Raw genomic sequence first — 23,690 nt, forward strand, 5'->3', positions numbered from 1 at the left:
TCCCCCCTCAGTACAGACCCGCCTCCCTCAGTCCAGACCTCCCCTCTACACTAAGTATAGATCCCCTCTCTTAGTACTGACCACCCTCTCCACTAAGTATAGACCTCTGTCCCTCAGTCCAGACCCCCTCCCTTTTTACAGACCACCCTCTCCACCAAGTACAGACTCCCCCTCCCTCCGTAAAGATCCCCTCCCTCAGTACACACATCCCTCTCCACTTGCGCTTGTTGGGAGGTGGGGGGCAGATTTGCTGGGGGGTGCTTTGGGAGGTGGGAGGGCTTATGTTCTTGTGGGAGGTTGGATTTAAAATCCAACCTCCACTTCTAGCATAGGTCCTTTCTTCTCCCAAAGTGTCCCTCAGCACATATTCTGGGGGGGTCTTAACTCCCCCACCCCCTGTTCAATGCAGGTGTCCCTCTTCCAGTAATAATTCTGGGAACCCCACCACCTCCACATATGGCCGGGCTCAGCTCCAATCTGTCACCAGGCTTTGATACACTGGTCTGAACATTACTGTATATAATGTACAATACGGTGTCAGCAGGGTACAAACTGGTCATATACCCTGTAAATCATATTGTACATTATATACAGCCCAGTGTGTATATAATGTTCAGCTTGGTATCAGGGTACAGACTAGTCTGTATAAAATGTACAATATGGGTTATAGGGTATATGACCAGTTTGTACCCTGCTGACACTTTAGTTCTGAAAATACACTAACTTGTTTCCAGGACTTGTTGCCACAATCAGTTTTCTTCCATAATTCAGGGTCTTCCATAGCTGCCTATACAATCCTCCACCTGTTCATGTTTCAGTGCCCGAGATCCTTGGAGACCCGCCCGCTCTCAGGCATTGGATGGAAGGTAGCAGCTCTCCTATTGGCTCTCATTCCTCCTCTAGGAAGAAAGGAGACACTCTTCCCTTGCTCAAGTCAGGCACCGTGGCGGCGGCGCTGTGTACAGTAGCAAACGCCCATGATACCTCCCACTGGGCTGCAAGCAGGGAGGGATTTACATATATCCCTCCCTGCTGCCTGTTCTCACTGATGAGAAAGGGAGCCGCCGAGGCTCCAGAAGGCGGGGCCGCATCCGATCACATGTTAGCCCCGAGCGTCTGGGGATCAGGGCCAATCTGATGCCGAAAGTAGCAGAGTGTCACCAGCGCCGAGTGTCGCCGAGTACGGCACTCAGCGACACTCGGTGCTGGCGGCACTCGGCCACCGTCGGCATCAGGTCCTGACTCCCAGACGCTCGGGGCTAACAATGTGATCGGATGTGGCATAGACTCGGGGCTTTTCGGGGACCCATTCGGGGCTCCAGCCCCCCTAGCCACGCCCTAACGACGCCCCTGAGGCTTGGAATGAGGCTTGGAACGCATCTGCAGATAACATGTTTATACTTACACTTCTACACTTATTCATTTTTAAGGCTTGGAACGCAAGCAACATTACCACGCGGAGGCGTGGAACACACGCTGTTCCACCATCTCTGAAGAAACCGGAAGGGGCCCGCATGGATGCCGGCATGACACGGTGGGCTAGGCTGTCATTGTTGGGTTCACATTTCTTATTCCTTTTTTTACGGCTGCAGTGGAGGGACACCCCGGACGAAGTGTATAGACACAAAACGCGTTGGGTGGACTCCACTGCCGCCTAAGTTTATACAAGCGCTTGAAACCATACTGCTAAATGTAAGTTTATCAGCTCTAAATAAATATTTTTTGTATAATTTGCATTTCCCCAAACCATTAATACATCATTGGTGTGAATTTCCATCATGCACCATTGAACCATTCCTTCCTGTGGATTGCATGGATCTTGTCCTCATGGATGTCTTGATGCCATAAGATACAACCACCGAGTATTCTGCAGTTTTCACCTTGTCGGTTTATTACAACACATACCTTTTGGGCTCATGGAGATGCATGTTCCCCTGAGTCCAATTTTTCTGGTAAGCTCACACTTTTACCAGTAGTGGGTCTGCAGATCATATGCAAGAGCTACGGTTTACTATCTAGAAGCTTGTAAATTCACTTTGATGTTGTTGATGTTCCCCCTTCACAGTTTCTTTGCTGACACACGGTGGACTTTCATTTCTATCTATGGACTTTGAATATGAATTAATTGTTAGCTTCTTCAATAAAATACATGTCATTAAGTTAAGAGTAGTACCATCATCCAAAATCTAATTAGATAGCGAGAGGGCTCAGGGAACCCCAAAACCCAAGAGACCCAAAAAGAAAAAAAAAAATAACGGGCAAGGACGACTATTCCGGTACAGGGTAGGTAAGTAGACTCAAAGAGAGTAGATATATCAAAAATTAAATAAATGTATTAATATAATATCAAAAAATAATAAAAACATCAAACAACACAAACAACTAAAAACACTACGAATATCGTGACAGCCAATCAAGTCACCAAGGCTATAGTCCCCGGAGGGGAATCCTGGTGAATGTAGGGGTCACTATACAAGGTGTCTCCCTTCCCTACCGGAAGGGGAGGAGCCTAGTGATGCGATCAACGGGAGATCCGTCCACCTGAGGAGATCGCTAAGCACTGAGCGACGTTTCGACTTCACAGCTGAGCCTTTTATGATCGAGGTTATCGTGAGTGCAATTGCTGTATTGCAAGTTTTTTCTTTTCATTTTCCAAACGTTATTTGCACCATGTCTGTTTTCCTTTTTTCCATTATGAGCTGCATTGCCCTGAAGGAATAGGATATCCAAGGGGTGAAGTCTCCATGCACTGAATATTCCATGAACATAGGATTGGTTTTTGTCTTTTTTCCTCTCAGTGATTGTGCTGGTTTGCTGCTTTTTCCATGAAGGTTGTATGCTGAGTTTAAACTGGACTTTTTTTGTTCACTCACTCCCAGCAACTCACTGGTGTTTATCCTTATGTCATTAACTCATTGTTGACTTGATGTTTATTTGCTTTGTGATGCCCCTTTATTAGGTTTAAGGGGATCTCGTATATGCACTATTGTATTTAGAAATAAGTTAATACTAGCGCAACACCTATATATATTTTATTATCACTTTGGTCTTGTACACCCTTTTGTGTTTGCAGCTGTATTATTTAGTATTTATTTGTATCGTTTTTTCCTTGATAATCAGAAGTAGTAGCGCTGTAGTACCACACAATTTTATACTGCTATGTTTCGTACAATCAGATAAAAATTGTGGGCCAAATCCACAGCCAGCGGCGGAAATTACGTTTTTCAAAACTTATGTCATTTAAGTTACGGCGCCCTAAGTTGGTCTCGTAAGTGCCGTATCCACAGCGCATTTGCGCACAAAATAGCGCTTACGTAACTTAAATTCCGAGGCGTAAGGCGGGGTTATTGCAAGTGGGAAGGAAGTGGGCGTGCTTCATTGTAATGAGCCGTGACCCCATGCAAATGAAGGGCCGGCCGTACTGCGCATGCGCGCACGAATCTGCTTCTCACTGGGCATGTGCAGAACTTTGCTCGGCGCAATCAGTGAGATAGGTAAAAGGCCAAGCATACTTAGTTTGAGGATCGCCCTGTGTGTAAATAGCCCCAGTCAAACACACTTCCCTTGCAAAAGTATTTCCCTGTGTTCCCTTCCTAGAGCAAGTTGCTTCTGCTCTGAACGTTTGTCAGTGTTTGTTGGTGAGTTGTGTGTGATAGAGAAGTTTTGGAGGAGTATTAGATTGTAGTTGTTGTTTGTTTCTGATAAGTGTATTTTTTGTTTGATTGTTTCTGCTAAGTGTTTTTTTTTTTCTGCTTGGATTTTGTGTTTGTTTTTTGGGTGTTTGTTTTTGACTTTGTAGTAGCTGTCTGCTTGTGTGTTTTGATTTTTGTTTGTTTGTTGTGTGTTTTGATTTTTGTTTGTTTGTTGTGTGTGAATTTTTGTTTGTTTGTCCTGTGAGTTTTCTTGTTGCTGAGTGGTGTCTGTGATGGCACCCAAGCGCAGGAAGCTTAATTTTACCCATGTGGAGAAGCAAATCCTTGCCAGGTCCATCGTCCGATATGGGCGCTATTTACATGGGCCTGAGAGCCAGAACACCTCCCCGGCCCAAAGGAAGAAGATCTATCAAAAAATTACAGATCAGATAAATGCGGCGGGGGGGGGGGGGGGAGACGAGGATCCCCGCTGGCATACAGAAAAAGATCAATGATCTGAGGAGCGTGGCCCGCAATAAGGTGGCAAAGCTCACTGCCCATAGGAGGGGCACTGGAGGAGGGGGACCATGCCCCATCCGACTGACTGAGGAGGAATGGGCAGTGGCCCGGTGTTTCCAGCCAGAGCATGTGGTGGGCCTGCGTGGCTTTGACTCTGATGTTCCTGTGGGGCCAGGTAAGTTTTGTTTTTTCTATCTGGTGATTAGCATGTGTGGGTGGGGGAAGGGAAGATGTGCCAAGTGTGTGGATCCTCAAACCTGTGATTGTTTGGTGTCCTCCACAGATGACCAGGAGGATGCTGGCCCATCAGCCCAGGAGGATGCTGGGCCATCAGGTCAGGCTGCTGCACCACCCCAAGGACAGGAGGCTGCTGAGGATTCCCCAGGGGAGGGGAGTGGCCAAACCTCCCCTCATGAGGAGGATGAGGGGGAGGAGGATGAGGGGGAGGAGGATGAGGGGGAGGAAGAAGAAAACCTGCAGCTTGGCAGGGAAATCCTTCTGGCCTCTGAGCTAATGACATTTGAGGATACCCTTGAGGCTACTCCAGAGGCTGGCAGCAGTCAGGCCACCATCAGGGGTAGCCCCTCCCACTCCTCCCCCAACAGGCTGCAACCCACAAGGGTCACTCTCTCCCCTCCTCCAGAGCCACAAGCCTCAGGGGCAGGCAGGATGGTGACCCACGAGACCAGGGGGGTGTTTGAGCGTCTGCCGGCCAGTCTGCAGAAGGACAATGCCCAGCAGACCCGCAGTCTGGGTGAGATACAAAAAAGTATTAACAAGATGGAGCACAGCCTGGGTGCAATGAGGGAGTCACTCGGTGATGTGGCCACAAACTCTTTGGGGGTCATCACCTGTTTGTGGGACCTGAAGACCGCCACAACAGGCGTGGCCCAGGAGGTGACTGCCCTGACCCAGGCTATGCAGGACAATACCCGGGCTGTGCAGGACAATACCCGGGCTGGCCAGGCCAATACGGCTGCCATCACTGGCTGTCTGAACAGAATAGCAGTGGCCTTGGAGAGCAGGCCAGCAGGAGGACAGACACCAGGGGAGGCTCCTTCTTCCCCTGCTCACTCACCCCCCCATGAAGATACTCCCTCCCCTGCTCACACCCCCCCCGTGAAGATCCTCCAGTTGGCCGTGCCCGTGCCCTTGGGCAGCCCAGACGGAGCACTCACCGCAGGAATTAATTAGCAGGGGTACTTTAGATTTTTTTTGGTTTTATTTTTTTTATGATTTAGTTTATTATACTGTACTTATGATTTGGTTTATGTGTGTGAATGATGTGTGAATGTGGGGGGGGTGGCATTCCTGATAAAATAAGGGTGTCACCCTCAGTTTTGGTGGAGAAGGGATCCCCAGGACCAGGGAGAATGGAAACCCAGGTTCCTGAATGGTGTATGAATGCACAGTGACATAATTGGAGCCGTGGCGTGGCGTTACTGCTCCCAAGTACCAAAGGGGGGGGGACTTGGATCTAATCCAATTCGATGTGCATGTGATGTGTCTGTGCTAGGGACAACAGTGGTGTGCATTCATGCATTCTCATTGTGACATAATTAATCTGCGTTTACTATGAATAAAAAACATTCTCAATGTGACATTATTCATGTGCGTTTACTGTGAAAACAAATATTATCATTGTGTCATTATTCATGTGCGTTTACTGTAAAAAGAAACATTCTCATTGTGACATTATTCATGTGCGTTTACTGTGAAAAGATGCCTTCTGCGAGGCGTCTCCTGGCTGCTGTGCCCTCAGCAGACCGGGTAGAGTGGGTTAGGGGGGATTGCCTGGGTGGGGGGGGGGGTCAGGTCAGCACGTATGTCAATCTCCAGGCCCCTTCTCATGGCAAAGTTGTGCAGCACGCAACATGCACCGATGATCTGGCACACAAAGTCTGGGGAATACAACAATGTACCCCCAGACTTATCCAGGCATCTGAAGCGGGACTTCAGCAGCCCAAATGTGCGTTCCACAACTGCCCGGGTGCGAATGTGAGCCTCGTTGTAGCGTTGCTCTCCTGGGGTTTGGGGGTTCCTGAATGGGGTCATCATATGTGGTCCCAGGGCATATCCAGAGTCACCTGGAAGGGAAAATACATAAGGATGTTAGTCATGCATGTGCCCCTCGTGATGTCTGCATCATGGGGGGGGACATACCTGACACCCATGTCACTCACCAATCAGCCAGCTGTCTCCATACATGTTCTGTTCCAAATCTCTGGAGATTTTGGTCTGCCGGAATATATAGCTGTCATGGCAGGATCCAGGGAATTTTGCACAGACGTGCCAGATGAGGCCATGGGCATCCACGATTACCTGGACATTTGTGGAATGCCAGTGCTTCCGATTCAGGAACACGTGCTCTGTCTCATGGGGGGGCTGTAGTGCCACATGGGTACAATCAATGGCCCCGATGGTCCGTGGGAATCGGGCAATGTTGTAAAAGTCTGTCATGGTTTGCAATCGCTGGTCCTCCTGTGTGGTTTTTTAAAATTGATTGGCAATGCGTCTCAGTATTGCAGGGACTATTTGATGGACACACCTGCTTATGGAGGATTGTGCCATCCCAGACAGACCTCCACATGTGCGTTGGAAAGACCCAGTGGCAAGGAAATGGAGTGTTGCCATTACTTTGATGAGAGGTGGCAGGGCATGGGATCGTTGGGTTGGGGTGGTGAGATTATCCTGCAGGATTCTGGTTAATTCCAGGATGGCTTCCCGGTTAAAACGGAAGTTGCCATAGACCTCAGAAGCAGGCATGCCAAAGAGATCTCGGCGTGGGCGGTATACCCTCTCCTGTGCCCTCCTTCTCCTCCTCTGTGCCCTCCTCCTTCTTTGCGCCTCTAAAGTAGCGAGTGCTGCTAGGATCATGGATGGCCCGGGCATGTTGGCAGACAGTTTGAAGTCCAGCAAATATGTGTGCTCAGATTTTCCTCAATGCTGTTGCTTCAGCAGACCTTTACACAGCATGTGTAAAATTAGGGCTGCTTTTATAACGTGTAAATTTGCACAGGGAAACTAACAGGTGCGCACAGGGTGTAATCTACAGCGCACACACTTAACCTCCCTGGCGGTATGATTCTGTCTGAAAAAACATGCTGAAAGCGGTACAATTATTTGCAAGGAAATTTGGTGTTTTATACTGTAGGCCTGTGATTTTTAGGAAACTCACTTAAATCTGACCAAACAAGAATCTAATAGGCATCCCGGGTATGACATTTTTTTAAAAACAAAATTTTAAATTATAATATAATAAATAATTATAAATAATTATAGCAAGTAATAAATTATTCAATAATGTAATCAACTCAAAATCACTGAAATTTGCTCAGTTGCAGAATTGTTGCTGTCATTATTTTTTTTTTTTATGACGAATTTCCCCGCAAATCGCTATCGCACAATTCTGCAAGTGATTATAATTTATTATCGCTGTTTTCTAGCTGATCTAAAGCCATTTTTGACATAAAAAGACACTTTTGGTTGCTATGGACAATCTACAGTTTTCAGGCAGAAAAAAAGGTTTTTATTATATAAAATGACATGCATGACACTGGGCAGACCACTAGGGACAAGGGGGGTGTGTTTTTTTTTACATATAGTACTGTAATCTATAAGATTACAGTATACTGTATGTAAAGTGTTTGTTTACTTTTTTGAATTTGGCGCCGATCTCCGCTCCCGTGCGTCGTAAAGTCGCAGGGAACGGAGATCGGCGGCACAGGAGGACGCTGTGTGAATCGAGCGAGGTCCCGCTCGCTCACACAGCGTGGTGACATCGCTGGATCTGGCTCTGCATATCTACCTCGAGCGTGACTCGGGGTTACCGATCGTAACATGAAAAACCAGCCCGAGTCACGCTCGGGAATACCGCCAGGGGGGTTAATTATGTGGATCGCCCTATCTCCCTCATTTGCATCTTTGCCTATCAAAAACAGCGGCGTGACTAGCGTAATTTGCGTCCGAGGATGCGCCGGTGTAATCATTTTAGGTAGGACAGAAAATCCGGATTTTAATGCATAACTCGTTTTGAGGATCGGGCGCAAAGATACGCGCGGAGTAAAATTAGAAATCTCGAATTAAGTCGGCGCATCTGCTTTGTGGATTTGGCCCTGTAATTTTGTCAATTAATTAAAAATTCTTAGCTTTAATCTTTAATCTTTTTTATGTATAAAGTTGTTTCTTTATAAGAGACCTAGGGCCAGATTCGCATATATCTGCGGTGGCGTAACGTATCGTCTTTACGTTACACCGCCGCAAGTTTTCAGCGCAAGTGCCTGATTCACCAAGCATTTACGTGTAAACTTACGGCGGTGTAACGTAAAGCCGTCCGGCACAAGCCCGCCTAATTCAAATGGGGCGGGCACCATTTAAATTAGGCGCGTTCCCGCGCCGAACGTTCTGCGCATGCTCCGTGTGAAAATTTCCCGACGTGCTTTGCGCAAAATTACGGCGCCCCAACGTGTTTTTTGAACGGCGACGTGCGTTACATCGTTTCGTATTCCCGGACGTCTTACGCAAAAAAAATAAAAAATTGAAATTCGACGCGGGAACGACGGCCATACTTTAACATGGCTGTTCTAAAGTTAAGCCATGAAAAAGCAGGCCTAAGTTTGCGACGGGAAAAACCGACTAGCGACGGCGTAAGAGATTTTTGACGAACGCGCGTATCTTCGTGGATCGCCGTAATCAGCTAATTTGCATACCCGACGCTGGAAAACGACGCAAACTCCACCCAGCGGCCGCCGGAAAATTACACCTAGGATCCGAAGGCGTACGAAGCCGTACGCCTGTCGGATCTTAGCCAAAAGCCGTTGTATCTTTTTTGTGAATTACAAATAAAGATACGATGCGGCAAATTTGAAAATACGCCGGAGTATCAGTAGATACTCCGGCGTATTTCCTCTGTGAATCTGGCCCCTACTCTTTTGTATTCTGCATAGTCACTATCCTCTGGACGTTTGATTATCATCTCTTAATAGATATGTGGGAAGATAGCCAAGAAATTAAGATTATATAAAGTTGTATGTGCAGAAGATGAACATAATTGCATTATGTTATGATGAGTAGCACTGAGGTCTGCCAAGTATAAAGAAACCAGAAGTTGAATAGATAGAATAGATAGAAATTTTAGTCATATTAGATAATAGTATACACTTCTTGGCTTCTGGTGATTTGTAGGTGGTTGAAAATTGTATAAAGTCATATCTTACTTTTGCAATTAAATTGATTTTAAGTTTATATTCCATCTATAAATTTTATATAGAAAGGTTGATATACCGTATTTATCGGCGTATACCGCGCACTTTTTTCCCCTTAAAATAAGGGGAAAATCGTGGGTGCGCGATATACGCCGATCCCCGCTTCCCGCGCTGTGTTTGAACGCCGCCGCCATATACTGAGCGCAGTACATTCGGCCAGGCTCGGCTCCCCTCGCGGTCACGCCCTGTGCGGCACAGGGCGTGACCGCGAGGGGAGCCGAGCCTGGCCGAGTGTACCCGAGTGTTTCCTGCACTCTGTATATGTCGGCGGCAGAGTTCAAACACAGCACGGGAAGCGGGGATCGACTCAGAAACAGTGCGGTAGAAGCGGGGAGGACACCACCAGGGCCGCAGACGGACGCCGGACCGGACAAGGCCGCCGATGGACGCCGGGCAAGACACCGACGAGGGGCATTCAAACTGTGAGTATTTTCTTTTTTTCCTGAAATTTCCCTTCCAGGTTGGGGGTGCGCGCTATACGCCGGGGCGCGTTATATGAAGATAAATACGGTAGCATCAAAATTTGTTGGTCAAATAAAACAAAATGATCAAGTAGCTTCAGCAAATATGTACTAATAGGTTTTCACTGAGCAATTAAACTACTGGGTAGCTACATGCAATAAATCTTCTTCTGTCGACTTTTAAAACGTTCTATATAAAAATTCGATTCATTCGATGTCTAGAAAACTAGATAAATGTCTAGAACATGAATCTCCCTTTTTAGCATTGAATAGGCATATTAGACATTTAAACGTACACTTGTCACCTACAAACAAAATTTACAGGCCCAGCATATAGCGAAACGAATTTGGTCACATATGCTGTCAACTCTTCTGAGGATAGTTGGGATCCAGGCTGGACATTTTATTACTTTCCAGTAAGACCCCTTTCACACTAGTGGACCGATCAGGTCCACCTGACAGTTTTTTCAGACCTGATTGGACCCTTTGTGCTCCTCTATAGAGCAGCTGGTGTCCGTTGACTTCTGATCCACTAAAAACAGATAGATGGGGATCTGTTCCTCATCCGTCTGGTGGATTGGATTGAATGGCAGTTGGGTGTAAACGGACAGACAGTCCACTTACATCCGAACGCCCATATAGAAAAGCATGCTGTGTCTATGTTCACACTGCATAAGTGGACATGAACCAGCGATCCGACCAGTGGCGGTTCGTCCATAGAAGGCGCTGGAGCGCCGCCCCCTCTGGCTCTCACCGCCACTGAAATAACATAGATTCATGCATTGCACGAATCTATGTTATTATCGCCGCTGTTATTCAGATGGTCGGCGCTCATGTCCGGCCATCTGAATAACGCCAGCTGGTTGGCTGTACAGAAATGTCTATCAAAGCCAACAGCTCTGATAGGCTTTCCCAATACAGCCCTCGGGTCCCGGAATCTTATTCTCGGAGCACACAGACTGTACGCCCCTTGGATAAGATGACAGGCGTCTCAGCCAATCAGGTTGGCTGGTTCTGGCTACCAGTAACCTGATTGGCTGAGACGCCTGTCAGTCATCGAGGGTGGGAGAAGACATCGTGGGACGTGGATGCCTGACTCCAGTAAAGGTAAGTGCCGGGCGGGTTGGGGGGGAAGCAATTTACAGGGCACAGTGGGGACAATTGGCACAGTGGCGACCATTGGAACAGCGGCGACCATTAAAGGGCACAGTGGTGTCAATTGATGGCACAGTGGCTGCGTTTAATGACATGGCACAGTGGTGACAATGGATGGCACAGTGGCTGCGTTTAATGGCTTGGCACAGTGGTGACAATGGATGGCACAGTGGCTGCGTTTAATGGCATGGCACAGTGGTGACAATGGATGGCACAGTGGCTGCGATTAATGGCATGGCACAGTGGTGACAATGGATGGCATAGTGGCTGCGTTTAATGGCTTGGCACAGTGGTGACAATGGATGGCACAGTGGCTGCGTTTAATGGCATGGCACAGTGGTGACAATGGATGGCACAGTGGCTGCGTTTAATGGCATGGCACAGTGGTGACAATGGATGGCACAGTGGCTGCGTTTAATGGCATGGCACAGTGGTGACAATGGATGGCACAGTGACTGCGTTTAATGGCATGGCACAGTGGTGCGAATTGATGGCACAGTGACTGCATTTGATGGCATGGCACAGTGACTGTGTTTAATGGCATGGCACAGTGGTGCAAATTGATGGCACAGTGGCTGCATTTGATGGCATGGCACAGTGGTGCAAATTGATGGCACAGTGGCTGCGTTTGATGGCATGGCACAGTGGTGCAAATTGATGGCACAGTGGCTGCGTTTGATGGCATGGAACAGTGGCTGCGTTTGGGCACAGTGAGACTGCAATTTCTTTTTTTTCTTTGCGCTCCCCCAAAAATTTTGAGCACCAGCCACCACTGGATCCGACTGTTCAGCAGGGATCAGTGGACAGACAAACTCCAATGGAGCCTGTCCCGTGTGGAAGGGGCCTTATGCCTTGTACAGACGAGCATACATGTACGATGAAACCGGTCCGCCGTACATGTCTGCCCGGGGATTTCTGTATGGTGGCTGTACTCACCATCATACAGAAATCCGCGCGTAAACAATACGCGGGGCGTGTCCGCGCCGTCGCCGCATCATCGACGATGACGCGGCGACGTGGGCGGCCCTGCCAGTTCAATGCTTCCATGCATGTGTCAAAGTCATTCGACGCATGCGAGGGATGGCGGGCGCTCGGACATGTACGGTAGGTCTGTACAGACGATCGAACATGTCCGAGCGGACAGGATTTCAGCGGGCTGTTTTAAAACAAGTCCAGAAATATTTGCCCGCTGGAAAAAGGCCCCGCGGGCAAATGTATGCTGGAATCCTGTCCGCTCGGGCCTACACACGACCGAACATGTCTGCTGAAACTGGTCCGCGGACCAGTTTCAGCAGACATGTTCGGTCGTGTGTACGGGGCCTAAGTGTGACTGCTGCTAGTGGGGACTGCTATGCATGTTTGCTAAAGTTCTAGATTTACAAATAATCTACAGAATGAAATTCACCAAGTGACAGAAAATGATATGTCATTTTAGTCAATGTAGAAATATCACTCCATAAATAAAAAGCTCATTAAATTGCTCCCATCGTACCATAAAAAAAAAAAAAAGAATTTGTTTACAAACTGATAGGGGCAGATTCACGTACCTCTGCGCCGGGCGCAGCGTATCTAAGATACACTACGCCGCCATAACTTTGTGCTTTTTTTTCGAATCCTGAAAGAATTTGCGCCGTAAGTTACGGCGGCGTAGTGTATGTTTGGTGGCGTAATGGCGCGCCATTCAAATCTCTGTGATGGGGGCGTGTTTTATGTTAACACGTCGTGACCCGACGTAAACAATGTTTTTTTTTTTAACTGCGCATGCGCCGTCCGTGGGGGTATCCCAGTGCGCATGCTCGAAATTAACCCGGAACAAGCCAATGCTCACGACGGTGACGTCATTCTACGCAAATCCCTATTCGCGAACGACTTACGCAAATGACGTAAAAAATTAAAAATTGTACGCGGGAACGACGGCCATACATAACATTGAGTATGCCTCAACAGCAGCTTTAACTATTCACCAGAAAAAGCCGAACGCAAATGACGTAAACAAAATGCGCCGGCCGGTCGTACGTCCGTGGATGGCCGTAAATAGCTAAATTGCATACTCGACGTGGAATTCGACGGAAACGCCACCTAGCAGCCGCCGAAAAATTGCAGCTTAGATCCGACGGCGTACTAAGGCGTACACCCGTCGGATCTAGCCGAGATGCCGTTGTATCTTGTTTTGAGGATACAAAACAAAGATACGACGCGGGAACTTTGAAATTACGCGGCGTATCAATTGATACGCCGGCGTAATTTCTTTGTGGATCTGCCCCATACTCTTTAAAAAAAATATTTGTATAAATCATAATTTTTTACGAGATGAAATGAATAAATAAAAGCTGTTTTACTTACCAAAAGGATTTCTCTATTTTTGTCTGTCCAGACCTAAGAATGTAATAAGGGGCAAAAGTTAAGCAGTGCATTATGGGGTTAGCCATAAATGCGGTATTTAGCTGATGGACCGTTTTCATCAGACCAAGCCGATCGTGTGTGGGCCCCATCGATTATTTATCCATAGGTTAAAAAAATAGGAACTTGTTTTAAAATTATCTGATGGATAAAAAAACCTATAGAAAAAAACGATCGTCTGTGGTTAAAAATCCACGCATGCTCAGAATCAAGTCAACGCATGCTTGGAAGCATTGAACTTAATTTTTTCAGCACATCGTTGTGTTTAACATCACCGCGTTCTGACGCGATCGTTTTTTTAACTGATGGTGTGTAGGCACGACTGATCATCAGTCAGCTTCATCGGATAACTGATGGAAAAATCCATCAGACCGTTTTCATCAGACTAACCTATCGTGTGTACAGGGCATAAGATTTCCTTTCATCTGTGCCCAGTCTTGCCACACAGAGTTAATCCAGCTCTGAGCAATCCTCTTTTATTGTTCAGTGAGATAAATCTTGACAAACAGAGAAAAACTTTGTCAAATTCTCCCCCTTGCTGTGAGTGACGGGTTATTTACATATCTCATGCACTAGCCTGGAGACAGGCATTATTTTTTAAATCCCACCCCCACTCCTTTTCTGAAGTCATGTGGTTACTTTTCTGGATTTCGACTGGATGTTAGTGATCATAGCAGAATTTAGTGTAAGGAATACATAGGAGAAAATGCATGTTGACAAGGGGAGTATAGAGGTGGGCGGGGAGTCCACTGACATCACAACTCCACCCACCGAGCTCCAGACAACAGACCCACCCACAGAATCTGCAGTTTTTCAGTTCTAATAACAGACAGAGGGGAGACATTTGACAGGTAAGGATACATGCAGGAGGCATGTATATCTTTATAGATCAGCACTATGGCAGTAGTTTAGAAAGCATGAGAGTGGGTTTACATCCACTTTAACCACTTCAATACAGGGCATTTTCACCCCTTCCTGCCACTGTGACCGTGACATTGCGACGGACATATTGGACACTTTTGACACATTTTTGGGACCATTCACATTTATACAGCGATTAGTGCTATAAAACTGCACTGATTACTGTGTAAATGTGACTGGCAGGAAAGAGGCTAACACTAGGGGAGCTGAAGGTGTTAAATATGTTCCCTAGGGAGTGATTATAACTGTAGGGAGATGGGACTCACAAGGGGAGGAGACCGATCTGTGTTCCTCTGTACTGGGAACACACATTGGTCTCCTCACCTCCGACAGGACATGGATCTGTGTGTTTACACACACACACACACAAATGAAAGGGTCCTGCTGTAATTACGAGCATCCGCGGGTGCCTGGGGGACATCGCGGCCGCCGGGCACGCACACCGGGTCCAAACAATGCCGCGGGTGTGCACGGCTGGAGGCGCACACACGCCCCCTAGACGGCCGGGAATCCCAGGACGTCATATGACGTCCACCCAGGATGGGAGATCCCATCTGTGGACGTCATTTGACAATGGGCGGGTAATGAAGTGGTTAAGCTGTACCAAAATATTTGTAGCTACTTCCCCTCCTGAGAAACCTGATCAGGTAGACTTAAAAGTCTTAAAGGGGTTGTAAAGGAAAACATTTTTTCTTTCTCGTACATCACGGGACACAGAGCGGCATATTCATTACTATGTGGGTTATATGGAGTACCTTCAGGTGATGGACACTGGCAATCTTAAACAGGAAGTCCCCTCCCTATATAACCCCCTCCCATAGGAGGAGTCCCTCAGTTTTTTCGCCAGTGTCTTAGGTGTTGGTCACGAATTAGTTTGCCTCCATGTCCTTGGGACTAGGTAGACTATACCGGATCTGTCCAAAGTGCCTCAGAGCCAAGGTGGACAGTACCCGGGCCCCAAGTCGTGGGGTTTTGCCTATAATGCCTCTCTTCGGAGGGCTGGACCCTGGGCCCAGAACTTTGAACTTTCTAAAGTCCAAAAGGCGCTGTTGCCAGGGTGCTGTATAGGTCCAGGGCAGTGGGGTTCCTGCCAGGACCCGGGTCCCTGAAGGTCTGGTACAGAACCCGCGGAGATGGGGGAAGATTGGGCCTCTTGCTTTTGCAATACCCTGCAGCGTGGAGCAGGTAAGAGAGAGGGGCCTGTGGAACTTGGTTCGTCGACAGGTCCCTCAGTGTGGGAAATCTAGTTGGGACAGCCTGGGATGCTCTGCATGGGCGACTTTTTCCACTATGTCTGCTAGACAGGATGGTTACCTCCCACATTCTAGTGTATCCCCCTCCACTAACTGTGTTTGCCATTATATATATTTATATATGTATGTTTGCTGCTCCGCATGGCTTTGGGGGTTAGGGGCTTCTTTCCTGGTTCCCTGGGACTAACAAGGATCAGCCCACCCCCGTGTTTCCCTGGCTTAAGCTGTGCTAAAGATGGCCAGAGACTTGCCTTGTCAGGTGTTGCGTTGCGGCCAAGCGGCTGTGTCCTGTCACGCCGCTGGCGTTGCTGCCTCTCCTCGTGGTGTGTGTCGCGCGTGTGCGCGCGTAATATAGGGGCGCGCACGGAAGAGGCGGGGACTGTAGCAGCGTCAGCAAGGAGGAGGGGGTGTTCCCCTCGCTATTATCTCGGCTGACAAACCTGTCCTCCGGTCAGTGTGAGAAGCATCTGCTGGCCAGAGGGACACAGAACGGGGCACAGAGCGGCGGTCGAGCGACACCTGGTGGCGGTAAAGAGACCTGTTGGTCTGGAGCTAGGCTCCCCACTGACCTGAAAAAAAAAAAAAAAAAAAAAAGGAAGCTAAAACCCTTTTTGTTTTCTTTAAAGCCAAGAGTCTCTAGCAGCAGGTTGGCTATTAACACAGTTTTTTTCCTAAAGGAACAGTGCCTGTAAAAAAAAAAAAAAAAAAAAAAAAAAAAGATATATAAAATAAAATAAATATATTTAAAAAAAAAAGAAAAAAAAAAAGGGGGGTTAATATAGAAGGAAGGTGTGAGCACTGCCTTCCTTTGGCCTTAAGGGGATATTTTTTCCTGCCTTAAGCTATATATTTCCTTTTTCCTCCTTGCTACAACAGTCAGTTGTTGCTAGCGGAGTGCCTCAGTGTTGTATCATGGGCCCTAAAGGTTCGGGGACTAAGAATGCTAAAAATGCAAAAAAACAGAAGGGTTCCCCCTCTAGTTCTGAGGATCTTAGTCAGGCCATGCCGGGTTTGTCCTCCCCTGAGAAATTAACAGACGCCACCTTTGAGGAGCCATCAGGTGTGGTGGGTGCTGCGGCTGGCCCCATTCTACCTGCTCCGGTGTTTGTTACACCCGAGATGCTAGCTGTCTCCCTGGACGGGTTAGAACAGAGATTGACAATGCTTCTTAATAATTCTCTTACAGGAAAAAAGAGAGATAGGTCTCCGTCGCCTAAATTGGTGTCCTCAGAAGTTGAGGTTCTCTCCCCTGAGGAGTTTGAATCCCAGGAGACCTAACAGAGCAGAACCTAGAAGGTTCAGATATGGAGGAGTCCACTATTGAGGAACCTTTTTCGGTCTCCCAAGCAGAAGGTCTGTGGGTTCAGTCTCTAACGGATATGGTCCGTTCAGCTTTTAAACTGCCTTTACCAGAGCCTCAGTTTCCTGCTGTATCGTCCTTGGGCTCCTTGAAAGCACCATTTAGTAACGCAGTCTTTCCGCTTCACCCCTTGTTGGAGAACGTGATTTTTCAAGATTGGGTTCGGCCCGATAGAATTTTTGTGCCTCCAAAGAGGTTTTCTGTTCTGTACCCCATGGAGGAGAGTTTTTCTAAAAAATGGGTGCTTCCTGCTGTGGATGCAGCGGTCTCCTCCGTAAATAAGTCTTTAACCTATCCGGTAGAGAACATACAAATGTTCAAGGATCCGGTTGATAAGCGGTTAGAGACCCTTTTGAAAGCATCTTTTTCTACAGCAGGAGCAGTCGTGCAACCGGCAGTTGCTGCTATAGGTGTTTGTCAGGCGTTAAAAGACCAGACAAAACAGATGTTAAGGGAGCTCCCGGCTCAGCAAGCGCAGGATCTGGCCGACCTCCCTAGAGCTCTGTGTTTTGCGGTGGATGCCATAAAGGACTCCATCCAACAGGCTTCCCGTCTGTCGCTGTTTCTGGTACATATGCGGCGGCTCTTGTGGCTAAAGAATTGGTCAGCCGAGACTCCGTGTAAAAAGCTTTTAGCGGGCTTTCCCTTTCACGGAGGAAGGCTTTTTGGGGAAGATCTTGATAAATACAGACAATATCAAGTGGCAAGAGTACTCTTTTACCAGTCAAAAAGAGATTTCGAGGCCCTACGTTCAAGCGGCAGCAATCCCCAGCCCCAGGGCCCTCTGGCCCCAGGCAGTATCGACGGCCTCCCGCACGATCAAACTTTGCTAATAAGTCACAGGGACAGGCCGCTGGTGGTAAAAGACCATGGTTCCGCAAACCAGCTAAACCGGCTCCCAAGTCAGCCTTATGAAGGGGCGCCCCCACTCAATCAGGTGGGGGGAAGGCTTCGATTCTTTGCAAAGGTTTGGGAAGCCAAGATCCCCGACAAATGGGTTCTTTCCTTAGTGGCGACTGGCTACAAGATAGAATTTCGGGAGTTCCCCCCTCCGCATTTTCAGGAATCAAGGATTCCAAGCGATCCGGCAAAGAGGGCTGCCTTGCTATCAGCCTTGGATCGTCTTCTAGATCAAAGGGTAATCATAGAGGTACCCGTTCAGGAGCACAAGCTAGGCTTTTACTCCAATCTGTTTATCGTTCCGAAACCCAATGGCGATGTAAGGCCCATCCTGGATCTAAAAATTTTAAACTCTTACCTGAGGATCCAGTCCTTTCGGATGGAATCCATACGCTCTGCCGCCGCAGCTTTGCAGCCGAACGATTTTTTGGCCTCGATAGACATAAAGGATGCATATCTTCATGTTCCAGTTTTCCAAGGGCATCAAAAGTTCCTACGCTTTGCTGTCGCGGGGTGCCACTATCAATTTGTGGCTCTCCCTTTCGGGTTGGCTACGGCCCCCTGTGTGTTTACGAAAGTCCTGGCCCCCATCTTGGCCAGTCTGAGGACCCAGGGAGTCTTGATCCTGGCCTATTTGGATGACCTCCTGGTCATAGATCACTCTGCTTCAGACCTGAGTCGAGCAGTAACCCTGGCGGTTCAGTACCTCAAGGTATTTGGTTGGGTTCTACACCAAGAAAAATCGGCTTTGCAGCCTGCAAGGCGATTGGAATACCTCGGCATGCTGCTAGACACAAAGCAGCAAAGGGTGTTTCTCCCCGTAGAGAAATTCAGGGGGATCAAACAATTGATCCAGTTAGTGCTAAGCAAAAGGCAGCCCACTATCCGTTTGTGCATGAGATTACTAGGAAAGATGGTGGCCACCTTCGAGGCGGTGCCATATGCTCAGGCCCACACTCGAATCCTGCAGACAACCATCCTGTCAGCCTGGAACAAAGATCCACAAGCCCTGGATCTTCCGTTGACCCTTCCATCAAGGGTCCGGCAAAGTCTCTGCTGGTGGTTAAAGCCTCTGAACCTCCTAAAGGGAAAATCGTTCAGTCCCATCATCTGGAAGTTGATAACCACAGATGCCAGCCTGAAGGGCTGGGGAGCGGTCTTGGATGGGCAGATCCAGCAGGGGATTTGGGCAGAGTCGGAAAGACGGCTGCCAATCAATGTCTTGGAGATCAGGGCGGTACGCCTAGCTTTAAAAGCCTGGACATCCAAGCTGCAAGGGTCTCCAGTGAGAGTGCAGTCCGACAATGCCACGGCGGTGGCATATATAAACCACCAAGGGGGCACGAAGAGTCGAGCCGCCCAAAGGGAAGTGAGCTTAATTTTTCTATGGGCAGAAGCGCATGTACCATGCATCTCGGCGGTTTTTATCCCAGGGGTGGACAATTTACAGGCAGACTTCTTGAGTCGCCAGCAGCTGATTTCAGGGGAGTGGTCTCTCCATCCCCAAGTCTTTCAGGAAATCTGCCAGAAATGGGGATTTCCGGATGTGGACATCATGGCATCTAGGTTCAACAGGAAGCTGAACAAGTTTGTGTCCCGATCTAGGGACCCTCTGGCCTGTGGAACCGATGCGTTGGTTTGTCCTTGGCATCCGTTTAGTCTGCTGTACGCCTTCCCCCCGTTACAGATGCTGCCCCGCCTGCTGCGCAGGATCAGGGCGGAGAACAGACCTGTCATTCTGATAGCCCCAGCATGGCCCCGGAGGTCGTGGTACTCACTGATCGTGAGAATGTCAGTAGGGGAACCTTGGACCCTCCCACTTCGTCCAGACCTACTCTCTCAAGGTCCGATACTCCACCCTGCCTTACGGCATCTAAATTTGACGGCTTGGCGGCTGAATCCCTGATCCTCAGGGGTAGGGGCCTGTCAAGCCAGGTTATTTCTACTCTGATTAAGGCTAGTAAACCAGTCTCCAGAGTAATTTATTACAGGGTCGGGAGGGCCTACGGAAGCTGGTATGACTCCCAGAGATGGCTTCCACGCAAATACACCATTGACAGGGTATTGCGTTTTTTCTCCAGATAAGAGTAGATGAGGGTTTGACCTTGAAATGCTATTAAAGGACAGATTTCTGCCTTATCAGTATGGTTTTGTTGGTCGTGGGCCACGCACTCTTTGGTTAAAGCCTTTTACAGGGGATCCTATGCATTAATCCCCCCATCTAATCTCCGGTTTGTCCGTGGGATTTGAATCTTGTGTTGTCAGCTCTGCAAAAGCAGCCCTTTGAGCCTCTGGCAGAGGTTCCGTTGGTTTTACTGACTGGGAAGTTGGTAATTTTTTGGTTGCTATGGCTTCCGCTAGAACAATATCAGAGCTGGCAGCCTTGTCTTGTAAGAACCATGCCTCAATTTGCATAAAGACAGGGTGGTTCTTCGGCCGCATCCGTATTTTCTGTCTAGGGTGGTGTCCAGTTTTCTCTGGAATCAGGATTTGATTTTCCCATCCTTTTTTCCAGAAGCACACTTCTAGAAGGGAAGGCTTGCTGCACACCTTGGATATTGTCAGGGCCATGAAGGTCTACCTGAAAACTACAGAAAGACTCATAGGACGGATACATTGTTCATCCTGCCGGAAGGACCCTAAAGGGTCAGGCTACGGCAAGAGCTACCATCACTAGATGGATTAAGCAGTTAATTAGTCAGGCCTACGGCTTGAAGGGATTGCCCCCTCCTTTTTCAGTTAAGGCCCATTCTACTAGGGCCATGAGCGCCTCCTGGGCAGCACACCACCAGATCTCTATGGCTCAGGTTTGCAAGGCAGCAACCTGATCATCGGTCCACGCGTTCATAAGATTTTACTAATTGAACGTAAGAAGAAGGGCCGGTGCAGCCTTCGGACAAACAGTGCTGCAGGCTGCGATTTAAGATCCTCGAGATCCGGGGCACCCTTGGTTAATTAATTAATGAATTGAATTAATCAGATTAATTTTTTTGTTGGATTTAATTTGGATTTATTATGATTTAAAGAATACTTTCTGAATTAGATCTCCTGGTTGAGATGTCTCCCTCCCCTCATTGTAAGTATTGCTTTGGGACATCCCACATAGTAATGAATATGCCGCTCTGTGTCCCGTGATGTACGAGAAAGAAAAGGGGATTTTTTAATACAGCTTACCTGTAAAATCCTTTTCTTGGAGTACATCACGGGACACAGAGCTCCCACCCCTCTTATGGGAAACATTTTGGGAGGCATACTGCTTGCTACAAAACTGAGGGACTCCTCCTATGGGAGGGGGTTATATAGGGAGGGGACTTCCTGTTTAAGATTGCCAGTGTCCATCACCTGAAGGTACTCCATATAACCCACATAGTAATGAATATGCCGCTCTGTGTCCCGTGATGTACTCCAAGAAAAGGATTTTACAGGTAAGCTGTATTAAAAAATCCCCTTTTTCATAATAAGTATCCTTTACTTGCAGACATTACACTCTTCACTTCCTCATTGTTCGTTTTTGCTCAGAAGTTGCTCTATTTCTTCTCTGTTCTGTTCACTTGCTGCTTGTCTGATTGTAACTCACCACAGTAAAGAGAGACTTTACTGCGGTGGTCAGTGACGTGCTCACCCCCTCCTGGGAACTACATCTGTGCGGCAGGACGCTCTCTACGTGTTAGAGACTTCAAGGAGGTGTGAATTACTGGGTGTGCCGCAATGCATACTGGGAAATGTAGTTCTTACATGAACGAGCGCCGCAAACCAGGAAGTGAATGAGAGAACAGAAACTAGAACGCCAGAGGTGATATAGATGAAGGAATCTTATAGGTATTTACTCGTTTTTTAACAGAATCATTACACTATTCTGTCTGTCTACCTTGCAGACATTAATTTTAGCCCGAAAAATGTATTCCTTTACAACTCCTTTAAGGAAATTGCAATTGCAAAAAAAGAGTAAAAGAGAGGTGGAAAATCAGAGGTGTAAGGTACTGTGCACTTCCTACGCTGTATATATCTCTAGTCTGGGCATTGCCTAGATCCTTCTATCTATCCAAAGGTGCCATGGTGTCAACCATTACTGCATATTGGGTTGCCTTGGGGGTCATGATTGTTGCTGAACAATTTTTTTAAGGATGTGAAACATGGTAAATACACCACCCTGGTAGACTTGTAAAGGCCCCTGCTGAGCACTTACCAAAGACCTTGTACCCTTTCCCAAGGTTGCAAATTGACTATATTCAATTAATAAAAAGGTTAACAGTACTAGTATGTTTTAATGTGTGGACATGTTCTCTGGATGGGTAGAAGTTTGGCCTGTTGCCAACGCCACTGTTTCAGTCACTGCCAAGGAGTTGGTCTAGGACAGGGGTGCCCAACCTTTTGAAGTGTGAGGGCCACTTAAGCGACTCGGTAACTGTTCGTGGGCCACAATGAGCAGAGCGGGCAGATGGCAGGTCCGTGTCCTCTCTAAATATATGCAGAGCGGACACGGGCACACAGCCCACTACACTCTTTTTTTAGTGGATCAGATTGGTGGTAGAACACAAATGGGATTACATCTGTCACTTCGTAGAGGTGATTCCAACTTAGAGGTCCAATTCAGAGGCGTATCTAGTAAAAATGGCGCCTATGGCAAGCACTGAAACTGTGCCCCCTGTCGAAAAATTTGAAACCCATCTTTCAGATAACTATAACAAAAAAAAACAGCTAACAAAACTAGTGGTATTTATCATCCCTTGTGACACCTTGGGTAGTGACATATCCTCTTTATGGAGAAATCTGGGGTTTATTAGACCCCTGATCCCTCCTCTGCCCTCCAAGGCATATTGGCTGCTTTCTTAGCTGATGCCAGCCAGGTAAATGCAGAACCAATACTGGAATTGATGAACTCTTCATAACTTAAGGCCGTAGTTATTGTCACAGAGGAGAGGGAGAAACTGATGTTCCTCCTTCTTCTTTGTGCGCTGTCAATCCGACCAGATGAAATGGGAGAGCCTGGGAGAACAGGGGAGGGCTGTGGCTGAACGCAGCAGGGATAGCGCTGCCATTGTCCATTAGCAAAGGTGCTGAAAAGGAGATCCTGCTTGATTGATTGAGGAGACTACAAGGATCTATATATCCAGCCTGTCACCCAGCTGGCAGTTGACAGAAGAATCTCAAATAGAATAAAATAAAATAAAACATTTCTTCAGGGCACTGGGCCCAAAGGGAGCCACATCCTTCTCCTCTGCTAGGCAGAAAAAAACTGAGGCTACATGCTGCAGGGAGGAGGGTTATGTCTGGAGGGAGCGCCCCCTGGGCAGGGCTGTTCAACTCTGTTAAAGTAACATGTATTTAAATATCTAACATGCCTAGTCCTCTCCTATGAACAGGAACATAACCCATATGTCAAGACTTGTGAAGGCTGTGTCCGTCCATGGACGAAAAGAGAAAAAATGGTGTTTGGGTACCTGCCACTGAGGTACCGCACATTCAACAAATTCTCAAAAGGGGGCAGAGTCTACCAGCTGAAAGGGCAGCAGTTGGAGTGCTAGCAATTTAGCCAAACCAGCATTCAGCCGCTGAGCATGTGGATGGCTGGGACAAAATTTATTTTGCCGGTTTAGCAACTGGGTAGGGAAATTTTCCTGCTACAATCGGATTTTGGTGTACCGCCAGCAGATTGCCCCTAAGTGCTTGGGACACCTAATTCTACACCTTCATTCCTCTCAGTGCAGGTCTCTGAGAGGACTGAAGGTATAGGGGGTTGGAGATCCCAGCTGATAAGGAGCAAGGAGAGGTCCGCCTTGTCCTTTGGTGTGGGTCTTTTAAGTACTGTTGCCAATAGACTGCAT

General features: G+C 47.7%; 1 protein-coding gene across 3 annotated transcripts in view; it reads right to left on the reverse strand.

Moving 5' to 3' along the window:
* The window catches only part of BMERB1 (bMERB domain containing 1), a 449,511-nt gene that overhangs the window by 289,388 nt on the left and 136,433 nt on the right, over positions 1–23,690 (reverse strand). The window contains exon 1 of one of the 3 annotated variants that reach the window (XM_040356927.1): positions 725–1,038. The exons of the other annotated variants lie outside the window; for them this stretch is intronic. The gene's annotated coding sequence lies outside the window, so the exon portion shown is untranslated. Of the gene's footprint in view, positions 1–724; positions 1,039–23,690 lie in introns of those variants that run through there. 3 annotated transcript variants of the gene reach the window in all.

This window comes from Rana temporaria, chromosome 6 (genome assembly GCF_905171775.1).
Source record: "Rana temporaria chromosome 6, aRanTem1.1, whole genome shotgun sequence".
In the NCBI taxonomy this organism is placed as follows: Eukaryota; Metazoa; Chordata; class Amphibia; order Anura; family Ranidae; genus Rana; species Rana temporaria.